This window comes from Dendropsophus ebraccatus, chromosome 7 (genome assembly GCF_027789765.1).
Source record: "Dendropsophus ebraccatus isolate aDenEbr1 chromosome 7, aDenEbr1.pat, whole genome shotgun sequence".
Classification (NCBI taxonomy): domain Eukaryota; kingdom Metazoa; phylum Chordata; class Amphibia; order Anura; family Hylidae; genus Dendropsophus; species Dendropsophus ebraccatus.
The window spans coordinates 115658712-115681146 of NC_091460.1; the positions used below are offsets into that span (position 1 = coordinate 115658712).

Consider the following 22435-nt stretch of genomic DNA (forward strand, 5'->3'; position numbering starts at 1 on the left):
AAGTTCCTGTTCAGATGTGCTTTTCAGTTTAGTGCATCTGTCTATAAATATTGCTTTCTTTAAAAAGCTATCGTTTTTCCTTTTGTGATTAAATGCGTATTATCAGAATCTGGATAGCTCAGTCGGTAGAGCATCAGACTTTTAATCTGAGGGTCCAGGGTTCAAGTCCCTGTTCAGGCGTGATGTTCTTTAAGAAATTCTCATTTACTGACTGAGGTTTTAATTTCAATCTTTATGTCCATATTCTACCAACGTTTCGAAAACTGACTTTGTACATATGCATCACTAGTGGACAATTCTCTTATTTACTCATAGCCAGCTTTCCTACAACCTAAATAGTTCTTTAGGAAATTCTCATTTACTGACTGAGGTTTTAATTTCAATCTTTATGTCCATATTCTACCAACGTTTCGAAAACTGACTTTGTACATATGCATCACTAGTGGACAATTCTCCTATTTACTCATAGCCAGCTTTCCTAGAACCTGAAAAGTTCCGTTGGGAGACCATCAGACCTTTATTCTGAGGATCCAGAATTTATATCCCTATTCAGATTTAACAGTAAACATTTGCTAAAACCTCAATGAAAAGTTTGAATTCATCTTTGTTGGCTTCTTTGCAAAACTATTGTGTTTGTTTAAAAGTTTAGAATCATCCATAGTGCTGTCTTTCGAAAAGTTACACATTTTTTTTGCCCCCTACAAATCAAAGTTTTCAGAGCCTAGATAGCTCAGTTGGTAGAGCATCAGTCTTTTAATCTGAGGGTCCAGGGTTCAAGTCCCTGTTCGGGCGCGCTTTTCATCCGCAATGTCTTGTTTAGTGGTTAAGGGTTGAAGTTCCTGTTCAGATGTGCTTTTCAGTTTAGTGCATCTGTCTATAAATATTGCTTTCTTTAAAAAGATATCGTTTTTCCTTTTGTGATTTAACAAGAGCTTTCAGAGCCTGGATAGCTCAGTCGGTAGAGCATCAGACTTTTAATCTGAGGGTCCAGGGTTCAAGTCCCTGTTCAGGCGTGATGTTCTTTAGGAAATTCTCATTTACTGACTGAGGTTTTAATTTCAATCTTTATGTCCATATTCTACCAACGTTTCGAAAACTGACTTTGTACATATGCATCACTAGTGGACAATTCTCTTATTTACTCATAGCCAGCTTTCCTACAACCTAAATAGTTCTTTAGGAAATTCTCATTTACTGACTGAGGTTTTAATTTCAATCTTTATGTCCATATTCTACCAACATTTCGAAAATTGACTTTGTACATATGCATCACTAGTGGACAATTCTCCTATTTACTCATAGCCAGCTTTCCTAGAACCTGAAAAGTTCTGTTGGGAGACCATCAGACCTTTATTCTGAGGATCCAGAATTTAAATCCCTATTCAGATTTAACAGTAAACATTTGCTAAAACCTCAATGAAAAGTTTGAATTCATCTTTGTTGGCTTCTTTGCAAAACTATTGTGTTTGTTTAAAAGTTTAGAATCATCTATAGTGCTGTCTTTCGAAAAGTTACACATTTTTTTTGCCCCCTACAAATTAAAGTTTTCAGAGCCTCAGACTTTTAATCTGAGGGTCCAGGGTTCAAGTCCCTGTTCGGGCGCGCTTTTCATCCGCAATTTCTTGTTTAGTGGTCAAGGGTTGAAGTTCCTGTTCAGATGTGCTTTTCAGTTTAGTGCATCTGTCTATAAATATTGCTTTCTTTAAAAAGCTATCGTTTTTCCTTTTGTGATTAAAAGCGAGTTTTCAGAGCCTGGATTGCTCAGTCGGTAGAGCATCAGACTTTTAATCTGAGGGTCCAGGGTTCAAGTCCCTGTTCAGGCGTGATGTTCTTTAGGAAATTCTAGTTTACTGACTGAGGGACAATTCTCTTATTTACTCATAGCCAGCTTTCCTACAACCTAAATAGTTCTTTAGGAAATTCTCATTTACTGACTGAGGTTTTAATTTCAATCTTATGTCCATATTCTACCAACATTTCGAAAATTGACTTTGTACATATGCATCACTAGTGGACAATTCTCCTATTTACTCATAGCCAGCTTTCCTAGAACCTGAAAAGTTCCGTTGGGAGACCATCAGACCTTTATTCTGAGGATCCAGAATTTAAATCCCTATTCAGATTTAACAGTAAACATTTGCTAAAACCTCAATGAAAAGTTTGAATTCATCTTTGTTGGCTTCTTTGCAAAACTATTGTGTTTGTTTAAAAGTTTAGAATCATCTATAGTGCTGTCTTTCGAAAAGTTACACATTTTTTTTGCCCCCTACAAATCAAAGTTTTCAGAGCCTAGATAGCTCAGTCGGTAGAGCATCAGACTTTTACTCTGAGGGTCCAGGGTTCAAGTCCCTGTTCGGGCGCGCTTTTCATCCGCAATGTCTTGTTTAGTGGTTAAGGGTTGAAGTTCCTGTTCAGATGTGCTTTTCAGTTTAGTGCATCTGTCTATAAATATTGCTTTCTTTAAAAAGCTATCGTTTTTCCTTTTGTGATTAAATGCGAGTTTTCAGAGCTTGGATAGCTCAGTCGGTAGAGCATCAGACTTTTAATCTGAGGGTCCAGGGTTCAAGTCCCTGTTCAGGCGTGATGTTCTTAGGAAATTCTCATTTACTGACTGAGGTTTTAATTTCAATCTTTATGTCCATATTCTACCAACGTTTCGAAAACTGACTTTGTACATATGCATCACTAGTGGACAATTCTCTTATTTACTCATAGCCAGCTTTCCTACAACCTAAATAGTTCTTTAGGAAATTCTCATTTACTGACTGAGGTTTTAATTTCAATCTTTATGTCCATATTCTACCAACATTTCGAAAATTGACTTTGTACATATGCATCACTAGTGGACAATTCTCCTATTTACTCATAGCCAGCTTTCCTAGAACCTGAAAAGTTCTGTTGGGAGACCATCAGACCTTTATTCTGAGGATCCAGAATTAAATCCCTATTCAGATTTAACAGTAAACATTTGCTAAAACCTCAATGAAAGTTTGAATTCATCTTTGTTGGCTTCTTTGCAAAACTATTGTGTTTGTTTAAAAGTTTAGAATCATCTATAGTGCTGTCTTTCGAAAACTTACACATTTTTTTGCCCCCTACAAATTAAAGTTTTCAGAGCCTGGATAGCTCAGTCGGAAGAGCATCAGACTTTTAATCTGAGGGTCCCTGTTCGGGCCCGCTTCTTCATCCGCAATTTCTTGTTTAGTGGTCAAGGGTTGAAGTTCCTGTTCAGATGTGCTTTTCAGTTTAGTGCATCTGTCTATAAATATTGCTTTCTTTAAAAAGCTATCGTTTTTCCTTTTGTGATTAATGCAAGTTTTCAGAGCCTGGATAGCTCAGTCGGTAGAGCATCAGACTTTTAATCTAAGGGTCCAGGGTTCAAGTCCCTGTTCAGGTGTGATGTTCTTTAGGAAATTCTCATTTACTGACTGAGGTTTTAATTTCAATCTTTATGTCCATATTCTACCAACGTTTCGAAAACTGACTTTGTACATAGGCATCACTAGTGGACAATTCTCTTATTTACTCATAGCCAGCTTTCCTACAACCTAAATAGTTCTTTAGGAAATTCTCATTTACTGACTGAGGTTTTAATTTCAATCTTTATGTCCATATTCTACCAACATTTCGAAAATTGACTTTGTACATATGCATCACTAGTGGACAATTCTCCTATTTACTCATAGCCAGCTTTCCTAGAACCTGAAAAGTTCCGTTGGGAGACCATCAGACCTTTATTCTGAGGATCCAGAATTTAAATTCCTATTCAGATTTAACAGTAAACATTTGCTAAAACCTCAATGAAAAGTTTGAATTCATCTTTGTTGGCTTCTTTGCAAAACTATTGTGTTTGTTTAAAAGTTTAGAATCATCTATAGAGCTGTCTTTCGAAAAGTTACACATTTTTTTTGCCCCCTACAAATCAAAGTTTTCAGAGCCTAGATAGCTCAGTCGGTAGAGCATCAGACTTTTAATCTGAGGGTCCAGGGTTCAAGTCCCTGTTCGGGCGCGCTTTTCATCCGCAAAGTCTTGTTTAGTGCTTAAGGGTTGAAGTTCCTGTTCAGATGTGCTTTTCAGTTTAGTGCATCTGTCTATAAATATTGCTTTCTTTAAAAAGCTATCGTTTTTCCTTTTGTGATTAAATGCGAGTTTTCAGAGCCTGGATAGCTCAGTCGGTAGAGCATCAGACTTTTAATCTGAGGGTCCAGGGTTCAAGTCCCTGTTCAGGCGTGATGTTCTTTAGGAAATTCTCATTTACTGACTGAGGTTTTAATTTCAATCTTTATGTCCATATTCTACCAACGTTTCGAAAACTGACTTTGTACATATGCATCACTAGTGGACAATTCTCTTATTTACTCATAGCCAGCTTTCCTACAACCTAAATAGTTCTTTAGGAAATTCTCATTTACTGACTAAGGTTTTAATTTCAATCTTTATGTCCATATTCTACCAACATTTCGAAAATTGACTTTGTACATATGCATCACTAGTGGACAATTCTCCTATTTTCTCATAGCCAGCTTTCCTAGAACCTGAAAAGTTCCGTTGGGAGACCATCAGACCTTTATTCTGAGGATCCAGAATTTAAATCCCTATTCAGATTTAACAGTAAACATTTGCTAAAACCTCAATGAAAAGTTTGAATTCATCTTTGTTGGCTTCTTTGCAAAACTATTGTGTTTGTTTAAAAGTTTAGAATCATCTATAGTGCTGTCTTTCGAAAAGTTACACATTTTTTTTGCCCCCTACAAATTAAAGTTTTCAGAGCCTGGATAGCTCAGTCGGAAGAGCATCAGACTTTTAATCTGAGGGTCCCTGTTCGGGCCCGCTTTTCATCCGCAATTTCTTGTTTAGTGGTCAAGGGTTGAAGTTCCTGTTCAGATGTGCTTTTCAGTTTAGTGCATCTGTCTATAATATTGCTTTCTTTAAAAAGCTATCGTTTTTTCCTTTTGTGATTAAATGCAAGTTTTCAGAGCCTGGATAGCTCAGTCGGTAGAGCATCAGACTTTTAATCTGAGGGTCCAGGGTTCAAGTCCCTGTTCAGGTGTGATGTTCTTTAGGAAATTCTCATTTACTGACTGAGGTTTTAATTTCAATCTTTATGTCCATATTCTACCAACGTTTCGAAAACTGACTTTGTACATAGGCATCACTAGTGGACAATTCTCTTATTTACTCATAGCCAGCTTTCCTACAACCTAAATAGTTCTTTAGGAAATTCTCATTTACTGACTGAGGTTTTAATTTCAATCTTTATGTCCATATTCTACCAACATTTCGAAAATTGACTTTGTACATATGCATCACTAGTGGACAATTCTCCTATTTACTCATAGCCAGCTTTCCTAGAACCTGAAAAGTTCCGTTGGGAGACCATCAGACCTTTATTCTGAGGATCCAGAATTTAAATCCCTATTCAGATTTAACAGTAAACATTTGCTAAAAACCTCAATGAAAAGTTTGAATTCATCTTTGTTGGCTTCTTTGCAAAACTATTGTGTTTGTTTAAAAGTTTAGAATCATCTATAGTGCTGTCTTTCGAAAAGTTACACATTTTTTTTTGCCCCCTACAAATCAAAGTTTTCAGAGCCTAGATAGCTCAGTCGGTAGAGCATCAGACTTTTAATCTGAGGGTCCAGGGTTCAAGTCCCTGTTCGAGCGCGCTTTTCATCCGCAATGTCTTGTTTAGTGTTAAGGGTTGAAGTTCCTGTTCAGATGTGCTTTTCAGTTTAGTGCATCTGTCTATAAATATTGCTTTCTTTAAAAAGCTATCGTTTTTTCCTTTTGTGATTAAATGCGAGTTTCAGAGCCTGGATAGCTCAGTCGGTAGAGCATCAGGACTTTTAATCTGAGGGTCCAGGGTTCAAGTCCCTGTTCAGGCGTGATGTTCTTTAGGAAATTCTCATTTACTGACTGAGGTTTTAATTTCAATCTTTATGTCCATATTCTACCAACGTTTCGAAACTGACTTTGTACATATGCCATCACTAGTGGACAATTCTCTTATTTACTCATAGCCAGCTTTCCTACAACCTAAATAGTTCTTTAGGAAATTCTCATTTACTGACTGAGGTTTTAATTTCAATCTTTATGTCCATATTCTACCAACATTTCGAAAATTGACTTTGTACATATGCATCACTAGTGGACAATTCTCCTATTTACTCATAGCCAGCTTTCCTAGAACCTGAAAAGTTCCGTTGGGAGACCATCAGACCTTTATTCTGAGGATCCAGAATTTAAATCCCTATTCAGATTTAACAGTAAACATTTGCTAAAACCTCAATGAAAGTTTGAATTCATCTTTGTTGGCTTCTTTGCAAAACTATTGTGTTTGTTTAAAAGTTTAGAATCATCTATAGTGCTGTCTTTCGAAAAGTTACACATTTTTTTTGCCCCCCTACAAATTCAAAGTTTTCAGAGCCTAGGATAGCTCAGTCGGTAGAGCATCAGACTTTTAATCTGAGGGTCCAGGGTTCAAGTCCCTGTTCGGGCGCGCTTTTCATCCGCAATGTCTTGTTTAGTGGTAAGGGTTGAAGTTCCTGTTCAGATGTGCTTTTCAGTTTAGTGCATCTGTCTAAATATTGCTTTCTTAAAAGCTATCGTTTTTTCCTTTTGTGATTAAATGCGAGTTTTCAGAGCATGGAGTAGCTCAGTCGGTAGAGCATCAGACTTTTAATCTGAGGGTCCAGGGTTCAAGTCCCTGTTCAGGCGTGATGTTCTGTTAGGAAATTCTCATTTACTGACTGGAGGTTTTAATTTCAATCTTTATGTCCATATTCTACCAACGTTTCGAAAACTGACTTTGTACATATGCATCACTAGTGGACATTTCTCTTATTTACTCATAGCCAGCTTTCAAGAAACCTAAATAGTTCTTTAGGAAATTCTCATTTACTGACTGAGGTTTTAATTTCAATCTTTATGTCCATATTCTACCAACATTCGAAATTGACTTTGTACCTATGCATCACTAGTGGACAATTCTCCTATTTACTCATAGCCAGCTTTCCTAGAACCTGAAAAGTTCGTTGGGAGACCATCAGACCTTTATTCTGAGGATCCAGAATTTAAATCCCTATTCAGATTTAACAGTAAACATTTGCTAAAACCTCAATGAAAAGTTTGAATTCATCTTTGTTGGCTTCTTTGCAAAACTATTGTGTTTGTTTAAAAGTTTAGAATCATCTATAGTGCTGTCTTTCGAAAAGTTACACATTTTTTTTGCCCCCTACAAATTATAAGTTTTCAGAGCCTGGATAGCTCAGTCGGTAAGAGCATCAGACTTTTAATCTGAGGGGTCCAGGGTTCAAGTCCCTGTTCGGGCGCGCTTTTCATCCGCAATGTCTTGTTTAGTGGTCAAGGGTTGAAAGTTCCTGTTCAGATGTGCTTTTCAGTTTAGTGCATCTGTCTATTAAATATTGCTTTCTTTAAAAAGCTATCGTTTTTCCTTTTGTGATTAAAGTGAAGTTTCAGAGCCTGGATAGCTCAGTCGGTAGAGCATCAGACTTTTAATCTGAGGGTCCAGGGTTCAGTCCCTGTTCAGGCGTGATGTTCTTTAGGAAATTCTCGTTTACTGACTGAGGTTTTAATTTCAATCCTTTATGTCCAGTATTCTACCAACGTTTCGAAAACTGACTTTGTACATATGCATCACTAGTGGACTAATTCTCTTATTTACTCATAGCCAGCTTTCCTACACCTAAATAGTTCTTTAGGAAATTCTCATTTACTGACTGAGGTTTTAATTTCAATCTTTATGTCCATATTCTACCACATTTCGAAAATTGACTTTGTACATATGCATCACTAGTGGACAATTCTCCTATTTACTCATAGCCAGCTTTCCTAGAACCTGAAAAGTTCAGTTCGGGAGACCATCAGACCTTTATTCTGAGGATCCAGAATGTAATCCCTATTCAGATTTAACAGTAAATATTTGCTAAAACCTCAATGAAATGTTTGAATTCATCTTTGTTGGCTTCTTTGCAAACTATTTGTGTTTGTTTAAAAGTTTAGAATCATCTATAGTGCTGTCTTTCGAAAAGTTACACATTTTTTTTGCCCCCTACAAATTAATAGTTTTCAGAGCCTGGATAGCTCAGTCGGTAGAGCATCAGACTTTTAATCTGAGGGTCCAGGGTTCAAGTCCCTGTTCGGGCGCGCTTTTCATCCGCAATGTCTTGTTTAGTGGTAAGGGTTGAAGTTCCTGTTCAGATGTGCTTTTCAGTTTAGTGCATCTGTCTATAATATTGCTTTCTTTAAAAAGCTATCGTTTTTCTTTTGTGATTAAAAGTGACGTTTTCAGAGCCTGGATAGCTCAGTCGGTAGAGCATCAGACTTTTAATCTGAGGGTCCAGGGTTCAAGTCCCTATTCAGGCGTGATGTTCTTTAGGAAATTCTCAGTTTACTGACTGAGGTTTTAATTTCAATCCTTATGTCCAGTATTCTACCAACGTTTCGAAAACTGACTTTGTACATATGCATCACTAGTGGACTAATTCTCTTATTTACTCATAGCCAGCTTTCCTACAACCTAAATAGTTCTTTAGGAAATTCTCATTTACTGACTGAGGTTTTAATTTCAATCTTTATGTCCATATTCTACCAACATTTCGAAAATTGACTTGTACATATGCATCACTAGTGGACAATTCTCCTATTGACTCATAGCCAGCTTTCCTAGAACCTGAAAAGTTCAGTCGGGAGACCATCAGACCTTTATTCTGAGGATCCAGAATGTAAATCCCTATTCAGATTTAACAGTAAATATTTGCTAAAACCTCAATGAAAAGTTTGAATTCATCTTTGTTGGCTTCTTTGCAAAACTATTTGTGTTTGTTTAAAAGTTTAGAATCATCTATAGTGCTGTCTTTCGAAAAGTTACACATTTTTTTTGCCCCCTACAAATTAAAGTTTTCAGAGCCTAGATAGCTCAGTCGGTAGAGCATCAGACTTTTAATCTGAGGGTCCAGGGTTCAAGTCCCTGTTCGAGCGCGCTTTCATCCGCAATGTCTTGTTTAGTGGTCAAGGGTTGAAGTTCCTGTTCAGATAGTGCTTTTCAGTTTAGTGCATCTGTCTATAAATATTGCTTTCTTTAAAAAGCTATCGTTTTTCCTTTTGTGATTAAAAGTGAGTTTTCAGAGCCTGGATAGCTCAGTCGGTAGAGCATCAGACTTTTAATCTGAGGGTCCAGGGTTCAAGTCCCTGTTCAGGCGTGATGTTCTTTAGGAAATTCTCGTTTACTGACTGAGGTTTTAATTTCAATCTTTATGTCCATATTCTACCAACGTTTCGAAAACTGACTTTGTACATATGCATCACTAGTGGACAATTCTCTTATTTACTCATAGCCAGCTTTCAAGAAACCTAAATAGTTCTTTAGGAAATTCTCATTTACTGACTGAGGTTTTAATTTCAATCTTTATGTCCATATTCTACCAACATTTCGAAAATTGACTTTGTACATATGCATCACTAGTGGACAATTCTCCTATTGACTCATAGCCAGCTTTCCTAGAACCTGAAAAGTTCCGTCGGGAGACCATCAGACCTTTATTCTGAGGATCCAGAATTTAAATCCCTATTCAGATTTAACAGTAATATTTGCTAAAACCTCAATGAAAATGTTTGAATTCATCTTTGTTGGCTTCTTTGCAAAACTATTGTGTTTGTTTAAAAGTTTAGAATCATCTATAGTGCTGTCTTTCGAAAAGTTACACATTTTTTTTGCCCCCTACAAATTATAGTTTTCAGAGCCTGTATAGCTCAGTTCGGTAGAGCATCAGACTTTTAATCTGAGGGTCCAGGGTTCAAGTCCCTGTTCGGGCGCGCTTTTCATCCGCAATGTCTTGTTTAGTGGTCAAGGGTTGAAGTTCCTGTTCAGATGTGCTTTTCAGTTTAGTGCATCTGTCTATAAATATTGCTTTCTTTAAAAAGCTATCGTTTTTCTTTTGTGATTAAAAGTGAATTTTCAGATCCTGGATAGCTCAGTCGGTAGAGCATCAGACTTTTAATCTGAGGGTCCAGGGTTCAAGTCCCTGTTCAGGCGTGATGTTCTTTAGGAAATTCTCGTTTACTGACTGAGGTTTTAATTTCAATCTTTATGTCCATATTCTACCAACGTTTCGAAAACTGACTTTGTACATATGCATCACTAGTGGACAATTCTCTTATTTACTCATAGCCAGCTTTCCTAGAACCTAAATAGTTCTTTAGGAAATTCTCATTTACTGACTGAGGTTTTAATTTCAATCTTTATGTCCATATTCTACCAACATTTCGAAAATTGACTTTGTACATATGCATCACTAGTGGACAATTCTCCTATTTACTCATAGCCAGCTTTCCTAGAACCTGAAAAGTTCCGTCGGGAGACCATCAGACCTTTATTCTGAGGATCCAGAATTTAAATCCCTATTCAGATTTAACAGTAAACATTTGCTAAAACCTCAATGAAATGTTTGAATTCATCTTTGTTGGCTTCTTTGCAAAACTATTGTGTTTGTTTAAAAGTTTAGAATCATCTATAGTGCTGTCTTTCGAAAAGTTACACATTTTTTTGCCCCCTACAAATTAAAGTTTTCAGAGCCAGGATAGCTCAGTCGGTAGAGCATCAGACTTTTAATCTGAGGGTCCAGGGTTCAAGTCCCTGTTTCGGGCGCGCTTTTCATCCGCAATGTCTTGTTTAGTGGTCAAGGGTTGAAGTTCCTGTTCAGATGTGCTTTTCAGTTTAGTGCATCTGTCTATTAATATTGCTTTCTTTAAAAAGCTATCGTTTTTCTTTTGTGATTAAAAGTGAACTTTCAGAGCCTGGATAGCTCAGTCGGTAGAGCATCAGATTTTTAATCTGAGGGTCCAGGGTTCAAGTCCCTGTTCAGGCGTGATGTTCTTTAGGAAATTCTCGTTTACTGACTGAGGTTTTAATTTCAATCTTTATGTCCGTATTCTACCAACGTTTCGAAAACTTACTTTGTACATATGCATCACTAGTGGACTATTCTCTTATTTACTCATAGCCAGCTTTCCTAGAACCTAAATAGTTCTTTAGGAAATTCTCATTTACTGACTGAGGTTTTAATTTCAATCTTTATGTCCATATTCTACCAACATTTCGAAAATTGACTTTGTACATATGCATCTAAGTGGACAATTCTCCTATTGACTCATAGCCAGCTTTCCTAGAACCTGAAAAGTTCCGTCGGGAGACCATCAGACCTTTATTCTGAGGATCCAGAATTTAAATCCCTATTCAGATTTAACAGTAAATATTTGCTAAAACCTCAATGAAATGTTTGAATTCATCTTTGTTGGCTTCTTTGCAAAACTATTGTGTTTGTTTAAAAGTTTAGAATCATCTATAGTGCTGTCTTTCGAAAAGTTACACATTTTTTTTGCCCCCTACAAATTAAAGTTTTCAGAGCCTGGATAGCTCAGTCGGTAGAGCATCAGACTTCTAATCTGACGGTCCAGGGTTCAAGTCCCTGTTCGGGCGTGCTTTTCATCCGCAATGTCTTGTTTAGTGGTCAAGGGTTGAAGTTCCTGTTCAGATATGCTTTTCAGTTTAGTGCATCTGTCTATAAATATTGCTTTCTTTAAAAAGCTATTGTTTTTTCTTTTGTGATTAAAAGTGAATTTTCAGAGCCTGGATAGCTCAGTCGGTAGAGCATCAGACTTTTAATCTGAGGGTCCAGGGTTCAAGTCCCTGTCAGGCGTGATGTTCTTTAGGAAATTCTCGTTTACTGACTGAGGTTTTAATTTCAATCCTTATGTCCATATTCTACCAACGTTTCGAAAACTGACTTTGTACATATGCATCACTAGTGGACAATTCTCTTATTTACTCATAGCCAGCTTTCCTAGAACCTAAATAGTTCTTTAGGAAATTCTCATTTACTGACTGAGGTTTTAATTTCAATCTTTATGTCCATATTCTACCAACGTTTCGAAAACTGACTTTGTACATATCCATCACTAGTGGACTATTCTCTTATTTACTCATAGCCAGCTTTCCTAGAACCTAAATAGTTCTTTAGGAAATTCTCATTTACTGACTGAGGTTTTAATTTCAATCTTTATGTCCATATTCTACCAACGTTTCGAAAACTGACTTTGTACATATCCATCACTAGTGGACTATTCTCTTATTTACTCATAGCCAGCTTTCCTAGAACCTAAATAGTTCTTTAGGAAATTCTCATTTACTGACTAAGGTTTTAATTTCAATCTTTATGTCCATATTCTACCAACATTTCGAAAATTGACTTTGTACATATGCATCTAAGTGGACAATTCTCCTATTGACTCATAGCCAGCTTTCCTAGAACCTGAAAAGTTCCGTCGGGAGACCATCAGACCTTTATTCTGAGGATCCAGAATTTAAATCCCTATTCAGATTTAACAGTAAATATTTGCTAAAACCTCAATGAAATGTTTGAATTCATCTTTGTTGGCTTCTTTGCAAAACTATTGTGTTTGTTTAAAAGTTTAGAATCATCTATAGTGCTGTCTTTCGAAAAGTTACACATTTTTTTTGCCCCCTACAAATTATAGTTTTCAGAGCCTGGATAGCTCAGTCGGTAGAGCATCAGACTTTTAATCTGAGGGTCCAGGGTTCAAGTCCCTGTTCGGGCGCCCTTTTCATCCGCAATGTCTTGTTTAGTGGTCAAGGGTTGAAGTTCCTGTTCAGATGTGCTTTTCAGTTTAGTGCATCTGTCTATTAATATTGCTTTCTTTAAAAAGCTATCGTTTTTCTTTGTGACTAAAAGTGAACTTTCAGAGCCTGGATAGCTCAGTCGGTAGAGCATCAGACTTTTAATCTGAGGGTCCAGGGTTCAAGTCCCTGTTAGAGGCGTGATGTTCTTTAGGAAATTCTCATTTACTGACTGAGGTTTTAATTTCAATCCTTATGTCCGTATTCTACCAACGTTTCGAAAACTGACTTTGTACATATGCATCACTAGTGGACTATTCTCTTATTTACTCATAGCCAGCTTTCCTAGAACCTAAATAGTTCTTTAGGAAATTCTCATTTACTGACTGAGGTTTTAATTTCAATCTTTATGTCCATATTCTACCAACATTTCGAAAATTGACTTTGTACATATGAATCACTAGTGGACAATTCTCCTATTTACTCATAGCCAGCTTTCCTAGAACCTGAAAAGTTCCGTCGGGAGACCATCAGACCTTTATTCTGAGGATCCAGAATGTAAATCCCTATTCAGATTTAACAGTAAATATTTGCTAAAACCTCAATGAAATGTTTGAATTCATCTTTGTTGGCTTCTTTGCAAAACTATTGTGTTTGTTTAAAAGTTTAGAATCATCTATAGTGCTGTCTTTCGAAAAGTTACACATTTTTTTTGCCCCCTACAAATTAAAGTTTTCAGAGCCTGGATAGCTCAGTCGGTAGAGCATCAGACTTTTAATCTGAGGGTCCAGGGTTCAAGTCCCTGTTCGGGCGCGCTTTTCATCCGCAATGTCTTGTTTAGTGGTCAAGGGTTGAAGTTCCTGTTCAGATGTGCTTTTCAGTTTAGTGCATCTGTCTGATAATATTGCTTTCTTTAAAAAGCTATAGTTTTTTCTTTGTGATTAAAAGTGTACTTCAGATCCTGGATAGCTCAGTCGGTAGAGCATCAGACTTTTATGCATCACTAGTGGACAATTCTCTTATTTACTCATAGCCAGCTTTCCTAAAACCTAAATAGTTCTTTAGGAAATTCTCATTTACTGACTGAGGTTTTAATTTCAATCTTTATGTCCATATTCTAACCAACGTTTCGAAAACTGACTTTGTACATATCCATCACTAGTGGACTAATCTCTTATTTACTCATAGCCAGCTTTCCTAGAACCTAAATAGTTCTTTAAAAAAGCTTTTAAAAAGCTATCGTTTTTTCTTTTGTGAATTAAAAAGTGAATTTTCAGATCTTGGATGGCTCAGTCGGTAGAGCATCAGACTTTTAATCTGAGGGTCCAGGGTTCAAGTCCCTGTTCAGGCGTGATGTTCTTTAGGAAATTCTCGTTTACTGACTGAGGTTTTAATTTCAATCTTTATGTCCATATTCTACCAACGTTTCGAAAACTGACTTTGTACATATGCATCACTAGTGGACAATTCTCTTATTTACTCATAGCCAGCTTTCCTAGAACCTAAATAGTTCTTTAGGAAATTCTCATTTACTGACTGAGGTTTTAATTTCAATCTTTATGTCCATATTCTACCAACGTTTCGAAAACTGACTTTGTACATATGCATCACTAGTGGACAATTCTATTATTTACTCATAGCCAGCTTTCCTAGAACCTAAATAGTTCTTTAGGAAATTCTCATTTACTGACTGAGGTTTTAATTTCAATCTTTATGTCCATATTCTACCAACATTTCGAAAATTGACTTTGTACATATGCATCACTAGTGGACAATTCTCCTATTTACTCATAGCCAGCTTTCCTAGAACCTGAAAAGTTCCGTCGGGAGACCATCAGAACCTTTATTCTGAGGATCCAGAATTTAAATCCCTATTCAGATTTAACAGTAAACATTTGCTAAAACCTCAATGAAATGTTTGAATTCATCTTTGTTGGCTTCTTTGCAAAACTATTGTGTTTGTTTAAAAGTTTAGAATCATCTATAGTGCTGTCTTTCGAAAAGTTACACATTTTTTTGCCCCCTACAAATTAAAGTTTTCAGAGCCTGGATAGCTCAGTCGGTAGAGCATCAGACTTTTAATCTGAGGGTCCAGGGTTCAAGTCCCTGTTTGGGCGTGCTTTTCATCCGCAATGTCTTGTTTAGTGGTCAAGGGTTGAAGTTCCTGTTCAGATGTGCTTTTCAGTTTAGTGCATCTGTCTATTAATATTGCTTTCTTTAAAAAGCTATCGTTTTTTCTTTTGTGATTAAAAGAGAACTTTCAGAGCCTGGATAGCTCAGTCGGTAGAGCATCAGATTTTTAATCTGAGGGTCCAGGGTTCAAGTCCCTGTTCAGGCGTGATGTTCTTTAGGAAATTCTCGTTTACTGACTGAGGTTTTAATTTCAATCTTTATGTCCATATTCTACCAACGTTTTCGAAAACTGACTTTGTACATATGCATCACTAGTGGACAATTCTCCTATTTACTCATAGCCTGCTTTCCTAGAACCTGAAAAGTTCCGTCGGGAGACCATCAGACCTTTATTCTGAGGATCCAGAATTTAATTCCCTATTCAGATTTAACAGTTAACATTTGCTAAAACCTCAATGAAATGTTTGAGTTCATCTTTGTTGGCTTCTTTGCAAAACTATTGTGTTTGTTTAAAAGTTTAGAATCATCTATAGTGCTGTCTTTCGAAAAGTTACACATTTTTTTTGCCCCCTTCAAACTATAGTTTTCAGAGCCTGGATAGCTCAGTCGGTAGAGCATCAGACTTTTAATCTGAGGGTCCAGGGTTCAAGTCCCTGTTTGGGGCGTGCTTTTCATCCGCAATGTCTTGTTTAGTGGTCAAGGGTTGAAGTTCCTGTTCAGGATGTGCTTTTCAGTTTAGTGCATCTGTCTATTAATATTGCTTTCTTTAAAAAGCTATCGTTTTTTCTTTTGTGATTAAAAGTGAACTTTCAGAGCCTGGATAGCTCAGTCGGTAGAGCATCAGACTTTTAATCTGAGGGTCCAGGGTTCAAGTCCCTGTTCAGGCGTGATGTTCTTTAGGAAATTCTCGTTTACTGACTGAGGTTTTAATTTCAATCCTTATGTCCGTATTCTACCAACGTTTCGAAAACTGACTTTGTCATATGCATCACTAGTGGACTATTCTCTTATTTACTCATAGCCAGCTTTCCTAGAACCTAAATAGTTCTTTAGGAAATTCTCATTTACTGACTGAGGTTTTAATTTCAATCTTTATGTCCATATTCTACCAACATTTCGAAAATTGACTTTGTACATATGCATCACTAGTGGACAATGCTCCTATTGACTCATAGCCAGCTTTCCTAGAACCTGAAAAGTTCAGTCGGGAGACCATCAGACCTTTATTCTGAGGATCCAGAATTTAAATCCCTATTCAGATTTAACAGTTAACATTTGCTAAAACCTCAATGAAATGTTTGAATTCATCTTTGTTGGCTTCTTTGCAAAACTATTGTGTTTGTTTAAAAGTTTAGAATCATCTATAGTGCTGTCTTTCGAAAAGTTACACATTTTTTTTGCCCCCTACAAATTAAAGTTTTCAGAGCTTGGATAGCTCAGTCGGTAGAGCATCAGACTTTTAATCTGAGGGTCCAGGGTTCAAGTCCCAGTTCGGGCGTGCTTTTCATCCGCAATGTCTTGTTTAGTGGTCAAGGGTTGAAGTTCCTGTTCAGATGTGCTTTTCAGTTTAGTGCATCTGTCTATAAATATTGCTTTCTTTAAAAAGCTATCGTTTTTTCTTTTGTGATTAAAAGAGGATTTTCAGAGCCTGGATAGCTCAGTCGGTAGAGCATCAGATTTTAATCTGAGGGTCCAGGGTTCAAGTCCCTGTTCAGGCGTGATGTTCTTTAGGAAATTCTCGTTTACTGACTGAGGTTTTAATTTCAATCTTTATGTCCATATTCTACCAACGTTTTCGAAAACTGACTTTGTACATATGCATCACTAGTGGACAATTCTCTTAATTACTCATAGCCAGCTTTCCTAGAACCTAAATAGTTCTTTAGGAAATTCTCATTTACTGACTGAGGTTTTAATTTCAATCTTTATGTCCATATTCTACCAACGTTTCGAAAACTGACTTTGTACATATGCATCACTAGTGGACAATTCTCTTATTTACTCATAGCCAGCTTTCCTAGAACCTAAATAGTTCTTTAGGAAATTCTCATTTACTGACTGAGGTTTTAATTTCAATCTTTATGTCCATATTCTACCAACATTTCGAAAATTGACTTTGTACATATGCATCACTAGTGGACAATTCTCTTATTTACTCATAGCCAGCTTTCCTAGAACCTGAAAAGTTCCGTCGGGAGACCATCAGACCTTTATTCTGAGGATCCAGAATTTAAATCCCTATTCAGATTTAACAGTAAATATTTGCTAAAACCTCAATGAAATGTTTGAATTCATCTTTGTTGGCTTCTTTGCAAAACTATTGTGTTTGTTTAAAAGTTTAGAATCATCTATAGTGCTGTCTTTCGAAAAGTTACACATTTTTTTGCCCCCTACAAATTAAAGTTTTCAGAGCCTGGATAGCTCAGTCGGTAGAGCATCAGACTTTTAATCTGAGGGTCCAGGGTTCAAGTCCCTGTTCTGGCGTGCTTTTCATCCGCAATGTCTTGTTTAGTGGTCAAGGGTTGAAGTTCCTGTTCAGATGTGCTTTTCAGTTTAGTGCATCTGTCTATAAATAGTGCTTTCTTTAAAAAGCTATCGTTTTTTCTTTTGTGATTAAAAGTGAATTTTCAGATCCTGGATAGTTCAGTCGGTAGAGCACCAGACTTTTAATCTGAGGGTCCAGGGTTCAAGTCCCTGTTCAGGCGTGATGTTCTTTAGGAAATTCTCGTTTACTGACTGAGGTTTTAATTTCAATCTTTATGTCCATATTCTACCAACGTTTCGAAAACTGACTTTGTACATATGCATCACTAGTGGACAATTCTCTTATTTACTCATAGCCAGCTTTCCTAGAACCTAAATAGTTCTTTAGGAAATTCTCATTTACTGACTGAGGTTTTAATTTCAATCTTTATGTCCATATTCTACCAACATTTCGAAAATTGACTTTGTACATATGCATCACTAGTGGACAATTCTCCTATTTACTCATAGCCAGCTTTCCTAGAACCTGAAAAGTTCCGTCGTGAGACCATCAGACCTTTATTCTAAGGATCCAGAATGTAAATCCCTATTCAGATTTAACAGTAAATATTTGCTAAAACCTCAATGAAATGTTTGAATTCATCTTTGTTGGCTTCTTTGCAAAACTATTGTGTTTGTTTAAAAAGTTTAGAATCATCTATAGTGCTGTTTTTTCGAAAAGTTACACATTTTTTTTGCCCCCCACAAATTAAAGTTTTCAGAGCCTGGATAGCTCAGTCGGTAGAGCATCAGACTTTTAATCTGAGGGTCCAGGGTTCAAGTCCCTGTTCGGGCGCGCTTTTCATCCGCAATGTCTTGTTTAGTGGTCAAGGGTTGAAGTTCCTGTTCAGATGTGCTTTTCAGTTTAGTGCATCTGTCTATAAATAGTGCTTTCTTTAAAAAGCTATCGTTTTTTCTTTTGTGATTAAAAGTGAATTTTCATATCCTGGATAGTTCAGTCGGTAGAGCATCAGACTTTTAATCTGAGGGTCTAGGGTTCAAGTCCCTGTTCAGGCGTGATGTTCTTTAGGAAATTCTCGTTTACTGACTGAGGTTTTAATTTCAATCTTTATGTCCATATTCTACCAACGTTTCGAAAACTGACTTTGTACATATGCATCACTAGTGGACAATTCTCTTATTTACTCATAGCCAGCTTTCCTAGAACCTAAATAGTTCTTTAGGAAATTCTTATTTACTGACTGAGGTTTTAATTTCAATCTTTATGTCCATATTCTACCAACGTTTCGAAAACTGACTTTGTACATATCCATCACTAGTGGACTATTCTCTTATTTACTCATAGCCAGCTTTCCTAGAACCTAAATAGTTCTTTAGGAAATTCTCATTTACTGACTGAGGTTTTAATTTCAATCTTTATGTCCATATTCTACCAACATTTCGAAAATTGACTTTGTACATATGCATCACTAGTGGACAATTCTCCTATTTACTCATAGCCAGCTTTCCTAGAACCTGAAAAGTTCCGTCGGGAGACCATCAGACCTTTATTCTGAGGATCCAGAATTTAAATCCCTATTCAGATTTAACAGTAAATATTTGCTAAAACCTCAATGAAATGTTTGAATTCATCTTTGTTGGCTTCTTTGCAAAACTATTGTGTTTGTTTAAAAGTTTAGAATCATCTATAGTGCTGTCTTTCGAAAAGTTACACATTTTTTTTGCCCCCTACAAATTATAGTTTTCAGAGCCTGGATAGCTCAGTCGGTAGAGCATCAGACTTTTAATCTGAGGGTCCAGGGTTCAAGTCCCTGTTCGGGCGCGCTTTTCATCCGCAATGTCTTGTTTAGTGGTCAAGGGTTGAAGTTCCTGTTCAGATGTGCTTTTCAGTTTAGTGCATCTGTCTATTAATATTGCTTTCTTTAAAAAGCTATCGTTTTTTCTTTTCTGATTAAAAGTGAACTTTCAGAGCCTGGATAGCTCAGTCGGTAGAGCATCAGACTTTTAATCTGAGGGTCCAGTGTTCAAGTCCCTGTTCAGGCGTGATGTTCTTTAGGAAATTCTCGTTTACTGACTGAGGTTTTAATTTCAATCCTTATGTCCGTATTCTACCAACGTTTCGAAAACTGACTTTGTACATATGCATCACTAGTGGACTATTCTCTTATTTACTCATAGCCAGCTTTCCTAGAACCTAAATAGTTCTTTAGGAAATTCTCATTTACTGACTGAGGTTTTAATTTCAATCTTTATGTCCATATTCTACCAACATTTCGAAAATTGACTTTGTACATATGCATCACTAGTGGACAATTCTTCTATTTACTCATAGCCAGCTTTCCTAGAACCTGAAAAGTTCCGTCGGGAGACCATCAGACCTTTATTCTGAGGATCCAGAATGTAAATCCCTATTCAGATTTAACAGTAAATATTTGCTAAAACCTCAATGAAATGTTTGAATTCATCTTTGTTGGCTTCTTTGCAAAACTATTGTGTTTGTTTAAAAGTTTAGAATCATCTATAGTGCTGTCTTTCGAAAAGTTACACATTTTTTTTGCCCCCTACAAATTAAAGTTTTCAGAGCCTGGATAGCTCAGTCGGTAGAGCATCAGACTTTTAATCTGAGGGTCCAGGGTTCAAGTCCCTGTTCGGGCGTGCTTTTCATCCGCAATGTCTTGTTTAGTGGTCAAGGGTTGAAGTTCCTGTTCAGATGTGCTTTTCAGTTTAGTGCATCTGTCTATAAATAGTGCTTTCTTTAAAAAGCTATCGTTTTTTCTTTTGTGATTAAAAGTGAATTTTCAGATACTGGATAGTTCAGTCGGTAGAGCATCAGACTTTTAATCTGAGGGTCCAGGGTTCAAGTCCCTGTTCAGGCGTGATGTTCTTTAGGAAATTCTCGTTTACTGACTGAGGTTTTAATTTCAATCTTTATGTCCATATTCTACCAACGTTTCGAAAACTGACTTTGTACATATGCATCACTAGTGGACAATTCTCTTATTTACTCATAGCCAGCTTTCCTAGAACCTAAATAGTTCTTTAGGAAATTCTCATTTACTGACTGAGGTTTTAATTTCAATCTTTATGTCCATATTCTACCAACGTTTCGAAAACTGACTTTGTACATATCCATCACTAGTGGACTATTCTCTTATTTACTCATAGCCAGCTTTCCTAGAACCTAAATAGTTCTTTAGGAAATTCTCATTTACTGACTGAGGTTTTAATTTCAATCTTTATGTCCATATTCTACCAACATTTCGAAAATTGACTTTGTACATATGCATCACTAGTGGACAATTCTCCTATTTACTCATAGCCAGCTTTCCTAGAACCTGAAAAGTTCCGTCGTGAGACCATCAGACCTTTATTCTAAGGATCCAGAATGTAAATCCCTATTCAGATTTAACAGTAAATATTTGCTAAAACCTCAATGAAATGTTTGAATTCATCTTTGTTGGCTTCTTTGCAAAACTATTGTGTTTGTTTAAAAGTTTAGAATCATCTATAGTGCTGTTTTTTCGAAAAGTTACACATTTTTTTTGCCCCCCACAAATTAAAGTTTTCAGAGCCTGGATAGCTCAGTCGGTAGAGCATCAGACTTTTAATCTGAGGGTCCAGGGTTCAAGTCCCTGTTCGGGCGCGCTTTTCATCCGCAATGTCTTGTTTAGTGGTCAAGGGTTGAAGTTCCTGTTCAGATGTGCTTTTCAGTTTAGTGCATCTGTCTATAAATAGTGCTTTCTTTAAAAAGCTATCGTTTTTTCTTTTGTGATTAAAAGTGAATTTTCATATCCTGGATAGTTCAGTCGGTAGAGCATCAGACTTTTAATCTGAGGGTCTAGGGTTCAAGTCCCTGTTCAGGCGTGATGTTCTTTAGGAAATTCTCGTTTACTGACTGAGGTTTTAATTTCAATCTTTATGTCCATATTCTACCAACGTTTCGAAAACTGACTTTGTACATATGCATCACTAGTGGACAATTCTCTTATTTACTCATAGCCAGCTTTCCTAGAACCTAAATAGTTCTTTAGGAAATTCTTATTTACTGACTGAGGTTTTAATTTCAATCTTTATGTCCATATTCTACCAACGTTTCGAAAACTGACTTTGTACATATCCATCACTAGTGGACTATTCTCTTATTTACTCATAGCCAGCTTTCCTAGAACCTAAATAGTTCTTTAGGAAATTCTCATTTACTGACTGAGGTTTTAATTTCAATCTTTATGTCCATATTCTACCAACATTTCGAAAATTGACTTTGTACATATGCATCACTAGTGGACAATTCTCCTATTTACTCATAGCCAGCTTTCCTAGAACCTGAAAAGTTCAGTCGGGAGACCATCAGACCTTTATTCTGAGGATCCAGAATTTAAATCCCTATTCAGATTTAACAGTAAATATTTGCTAAAACCTCAATGAAATGTTTGAATTCATCTTTGTTGGCTTCTTTGCAAAACTATTGTGTTTGTTTAAAAGTTTAGAATCATCTATAGTGCTGTCTTTCGAAAAGTTACACATTTTTTTTCCCCCTACAAATTATAGTTTTCAGAGCCTGGATAGCTCAGTCGGTAGAGCATCAGACTTTTAATCTGAGGGTCCAGGGTTCAAGTCCCTGTTCAGGCGCGCTTTTCATCCGCAATGTCTTGTTTAGTGGTCAAGGGTTGAAGTTCCTGTTCAGATGTGCTTTTCAGTTTAGTGCATCTGTCTATTAATATTGCTTTCTTTAAAAAGCTATCGTTTTTTCTTTTGTGATTAAAAGTGAACTTTCAGAGCCTGGATAGCTCAGTCGGTAGAGCATCAGACTTTTAATCTGAGGGTCCAGTGTTCAAGTCCCTGTTCAGGCGTGATGTTCTTTAGGAAATTCTCGTTTACTGACTGAGGTTTTAATTTCAATCCTTATGTCCGTATTCTACCAACGTTTCGAAAACTGACTTTGTACATATGCATCACTAGTGGACTATTCTCTTATTTACTCATAGCCAGCTTTCCTAGAACCTAAATAGTTCTTTAGGAAATTCTCATTTACTGACTGAGGTTTTAATTTCAATCTTTATGTCCATATTCTACCAACATTTCGAAAATTGACTTTGTACATATGCATCACTAGTGGACAATTCTTCTATTTACTCATAGCCAGCTTTCCTAGAACCTGAAAAG

General features: G+C 36.6%; 30 non-coding genes across 30 annotated transcripts; all 30 read left to right on the top strand.

Annotated features, from left to right (window-relative positions):
• The first annotated feature begins 719 nt into the window (after positions 1 to 719).
• Positions 720 to 792, top strand: TRNAK-UUU (transfer RNA lysine (anticodon UUU)). Its single transcript has one exon. It is a non-coding gene; the product is annotated as a tRNA-Lys (tRNA).
• Positions 793 to 940: 148 nt separating this feature from the next.
• TRNAK-UUU (transfer RNA lysine (anticodon UUU)) lies at positions 941 to 1013 on the top strand. The gene has a single exon. It is a non-coding gene; the product is annotated as a tRNA-Lys (tRNA).
• Positions 1014 to 1750: 737 nt separating this feature from the next.
• TRNAK-UUU (transfer RNA lysine (anticodon UUU)) lies at positions 1751 to 1823 on the top strand. Its single transcript has one exon. It is a non-coding gene; the product is annotated as a tRNA-Lys (tRNA).
• A 464-nt stretch (positions 1824 to 2287) lies between these two features.
• TRNAK-UUU (transfer RNA lysine (anticodon UUU)) lies at positions 2288 to 2360 on the top strand. The gene has a single exon. It is a non-coding gene; the product is annotated as a tRNA-Lys (tRNA).
• A 148-nt stretch (positions 2361 to 2508) lies between these two features.
• TRNAK-UUU (transfer RNA lysine (anticodon UUU)) lies at positions 2509 to 2581 on the top strand. Its single transcript has one exon. It is a non-coding gene; the product is annotated as a tRNA-Lys (tRNA).
• Positions 2582 to 3936: 1355 nt separating this feature from the next.
• Positions 3937 to 4009, top strand: TRNAK-UUU (transfer RNA lysine (anticodon UUU)). Its single transcript has one exon. It is a non-coding gene; the product is annotated as a tRNA-Lys (tRNA).
• Positions 4010 to 4157: 148 nt separating this feature from the next.
• On the top strand, positions 4158 to 4230 carry TRNAK-UUU (transfer RNA lysine (anticodon UUU)). Its single transcript has one exon. It is a non-coding gene; the product is annotated as a tRNA-Lys (tRNA).
• A 747-nt stretch (positions 4231 to 4977) lies between these two features.
• On the top strand, positions 4978 to 5050 carry TRNAK-UUU (transfer RNA lysine (anticodon UUU)). The gene has a single exon. It is a non-coding gene; the product is annotated as a tRNA-Lys (tRNA).
• Positions 5051 to 5811: 761 nt separating this feature from the next.
• Positions 5812 to 5885, top strand: TRNAK-UUU (transfer RNA lysine (anticodon UUU)). Its single transcript has one exon. It is a non-coding gene; the product is annotated as a tRNA-Lys (tRNA).
• A 540-nt stretch (positions 5886 to 6425) lies between these two features.
• On the top strand, positions 6426 to 6499 carry TRNAK-UUU (transfer RNA lysine (anticodon UUU)). The gene has a single exon. It is a non-coding gene; the product is annotated as a tRNA-Lys (tRNA).
• Positions 6500 to 7256: 757 nt separating this feature from the next.
• On the top strand, positions 7257 to 7331 carry TRNAK-UUU (transfer RNA lysine (anticodon UUU)). Its single transcript has one exon. It is a non-coding gene; the product is annotated as a tRNA-Lys (tRNA).
• Positions 7332 to 8093: 762 nt separating this feature from the next.
• On the top strand, positions 8094 to 8166 carry TRNAK-UUU (transfer RNA lysine (anticodon UUU)). Its single transcript has one exon. It is a non-coding gene; the product is annotated as a tRNA-Lys (tRNA).
• Positions 8167 to 8312: 146 nt separating this feature from the next.
• On the top strand, positions 8313 to 8385 carry TRNAK-UUU (transfer RNA lysine (anticodon UUU)). Its single transcript has one exon. It is a non-coding gene; the product is annotated as a tRNA-Lys (tRNA).
• A 763-nt stretch (positions 8386 to 9148) lies between these two features.
• TRNAK-UUU (transfer RNA lysine (anticodon UUU)) lies at positions 9149 to 9221 on the top strand. Its single transcript has one exon. It is a non-coding gene; the product is annotated as a tRNA-Lys (tRNA).
• Positions 9222 to 9760: 539 nt separating this feature from the next.
• On the top strand, positions 9761 to 9834 carry TRNAK-UUU (transfer RNA lysine (anticodon UUU)). Its single transcript has one exon. It is a non-coding gene; the product is annotated as a tRNA-Lys (tRNA).
• A 758-nt stretch (positions 9835 to 10592) lies between these two features.
• Positions 10593 to 10666, top strand: TRNAK-UUU (transfer RNA lysine (anticodon UUU)). Its single transcript has one exon. It is a non-coding gene; the product is annotated as a tRNA-Lys (tRNA).
• Positions 10667 to 10813: 147 nt separating this feature from the next.
• Positions 10814 to 10886, top strand: TRNAK-UUU (transfer RNA lysine (anticodon UUU)). Its single transcript has one exon. It is a non-coding gene; the product is annotated as a tRNA-Lys (tRNA).
• A 538-nt stretch (positions 10887 to 11424) lies between these two features.
• On the top strand, positions 11425 to 11497 carry TRNAR-UCU (transfer RNA arginine (anticodon UCU)). The gene has a single exon. It is a non-coding gene; the product is annotated as a tRNA-Arg (tRNA).
• Positions 11498 to 12563: 1066 nt separating this feature from the next.
• TRNAK-UUU (transfer RNA lysine (anticodon UUU)) lies at positions 12564 to 12636 on the top strand. Its single transcript has one exon. It is a non-coding gene; the product is annotated as a tRNA-Lys (tRNA).
• Positions 12637 to 13395: 759 nt separating this feature from the next.
• TRNAK-UUU (transfer RNA lysine (anticodon UUU)) lies at positions 13396 to 13468 on the top strand. The gene has a single exon. It is a non-coding gene; the product is annotated as a tRNA-Lys (tRNA).
• Positions 13469 to 14699: 1231 nt separating this feature from the next.
• Positions 14700 to 14772, top strand: TRNAK-UUU (transfer RNA lysine (anticodon UUU)). The gene has a single exon. It is a non-coding gene; the product is annotated as a tRNA-Lys (tRNA).
• Positions 14773 to 14920: 148 nt separating this feature from the next.
• On the top strand, positions 14921 to 14993 carry TRNAK-UUU (transfer RNA lysine (anticodon UUU)). Its single transcript has one exon. It is a non-coding gene; the product is annotated as a tRNA-Lys (tRNA).
• Positions 14994 to 15379: 386 nt separating this feature from the next.
• TRNAK-UUU (transfer RNA lysine (anticodon UUU)) lies at positions 15380 to 15453 on the top strand. Its single transcript has one exon. It is a non-coding gene; the product is annotated as a tRNA-Lys (tRNA).
• Positions 15454 to 15602: 149 nt separating this feature from the next.
• On the top strand, positions 15603 to 15675 carry TRNAK-UUU (transfer RNA lysine (anticodon UUU)). Its single transcript has one exon. It is a non-coding gene; the product is annotated as a tRNA-Lys (tRNA).
• A 1524-nt stretch (positions 15676 to 17199) lies between these two features.
• On the top strand, positions 17200 to 17272 carry TRNAK-UUU (transfer RNA lysine (anticodon UUU)). Its single transcript has one exon. It is a non-coding gene; the product is annotated as a tRNA-Lys (tRNA).
• A 762-nt stretch (positions 17273 to 18034) lies between these two features.
• TRNAK-UUU (transfer RNA lysine (anticodon UUU)) lies at positions 18035 to 18107 on the top strand. The gene has a single exon. It is a non-coding gene; the product is annotated as a tRNA-Lys (tRNA).
• A 914-nt stretch (positions 18108 to 19021) lies between these two features.
• On the top strand, positions 19022 to 19094 carry TRNAK-UUU (transfer RNA lysine (anticodon UUU)). The gene has a single exon. It is a non-coding gene; the product is annotated as a tRNA-Lys (tRNA).
• Positions 19095 to 19854: 760 nt separating this feature from the next.
• On the top strand, positions 19855 to 19927 carry TRNAK-UUU (transfer RNA lysine (anticodon UUU)). Its single transcript has one exon. It is a non-coding gene; the product is annotated as a tRNA-Lys (tRNA).
• A 915-nt stretch (positions 19928 to 20842) lies between these two features.
• On the top strand, positions 20843 to 20915 carry TRNAK-UUU (transfer RNA lysine (anticodon UUU)). Its single transcript has one exon. It is a non-coding gene; the product is annotated as a tRNA-Lys (tRNA).
• A 913-nt stretch (positions 20916 to 21828) lies between these two features.
• On the top strand, positions 21829 to 21901 carry TRNAK-UUU (transfer RNA lysine (anticodon UUU)). Its single transcript has one exon. It is a non-coding gene; the product is annotated as a tRNA-Lys (tRNA).
• The last annotated feature ends 534 nt before the right edge of the window (positions 21902 to 22435 follow it).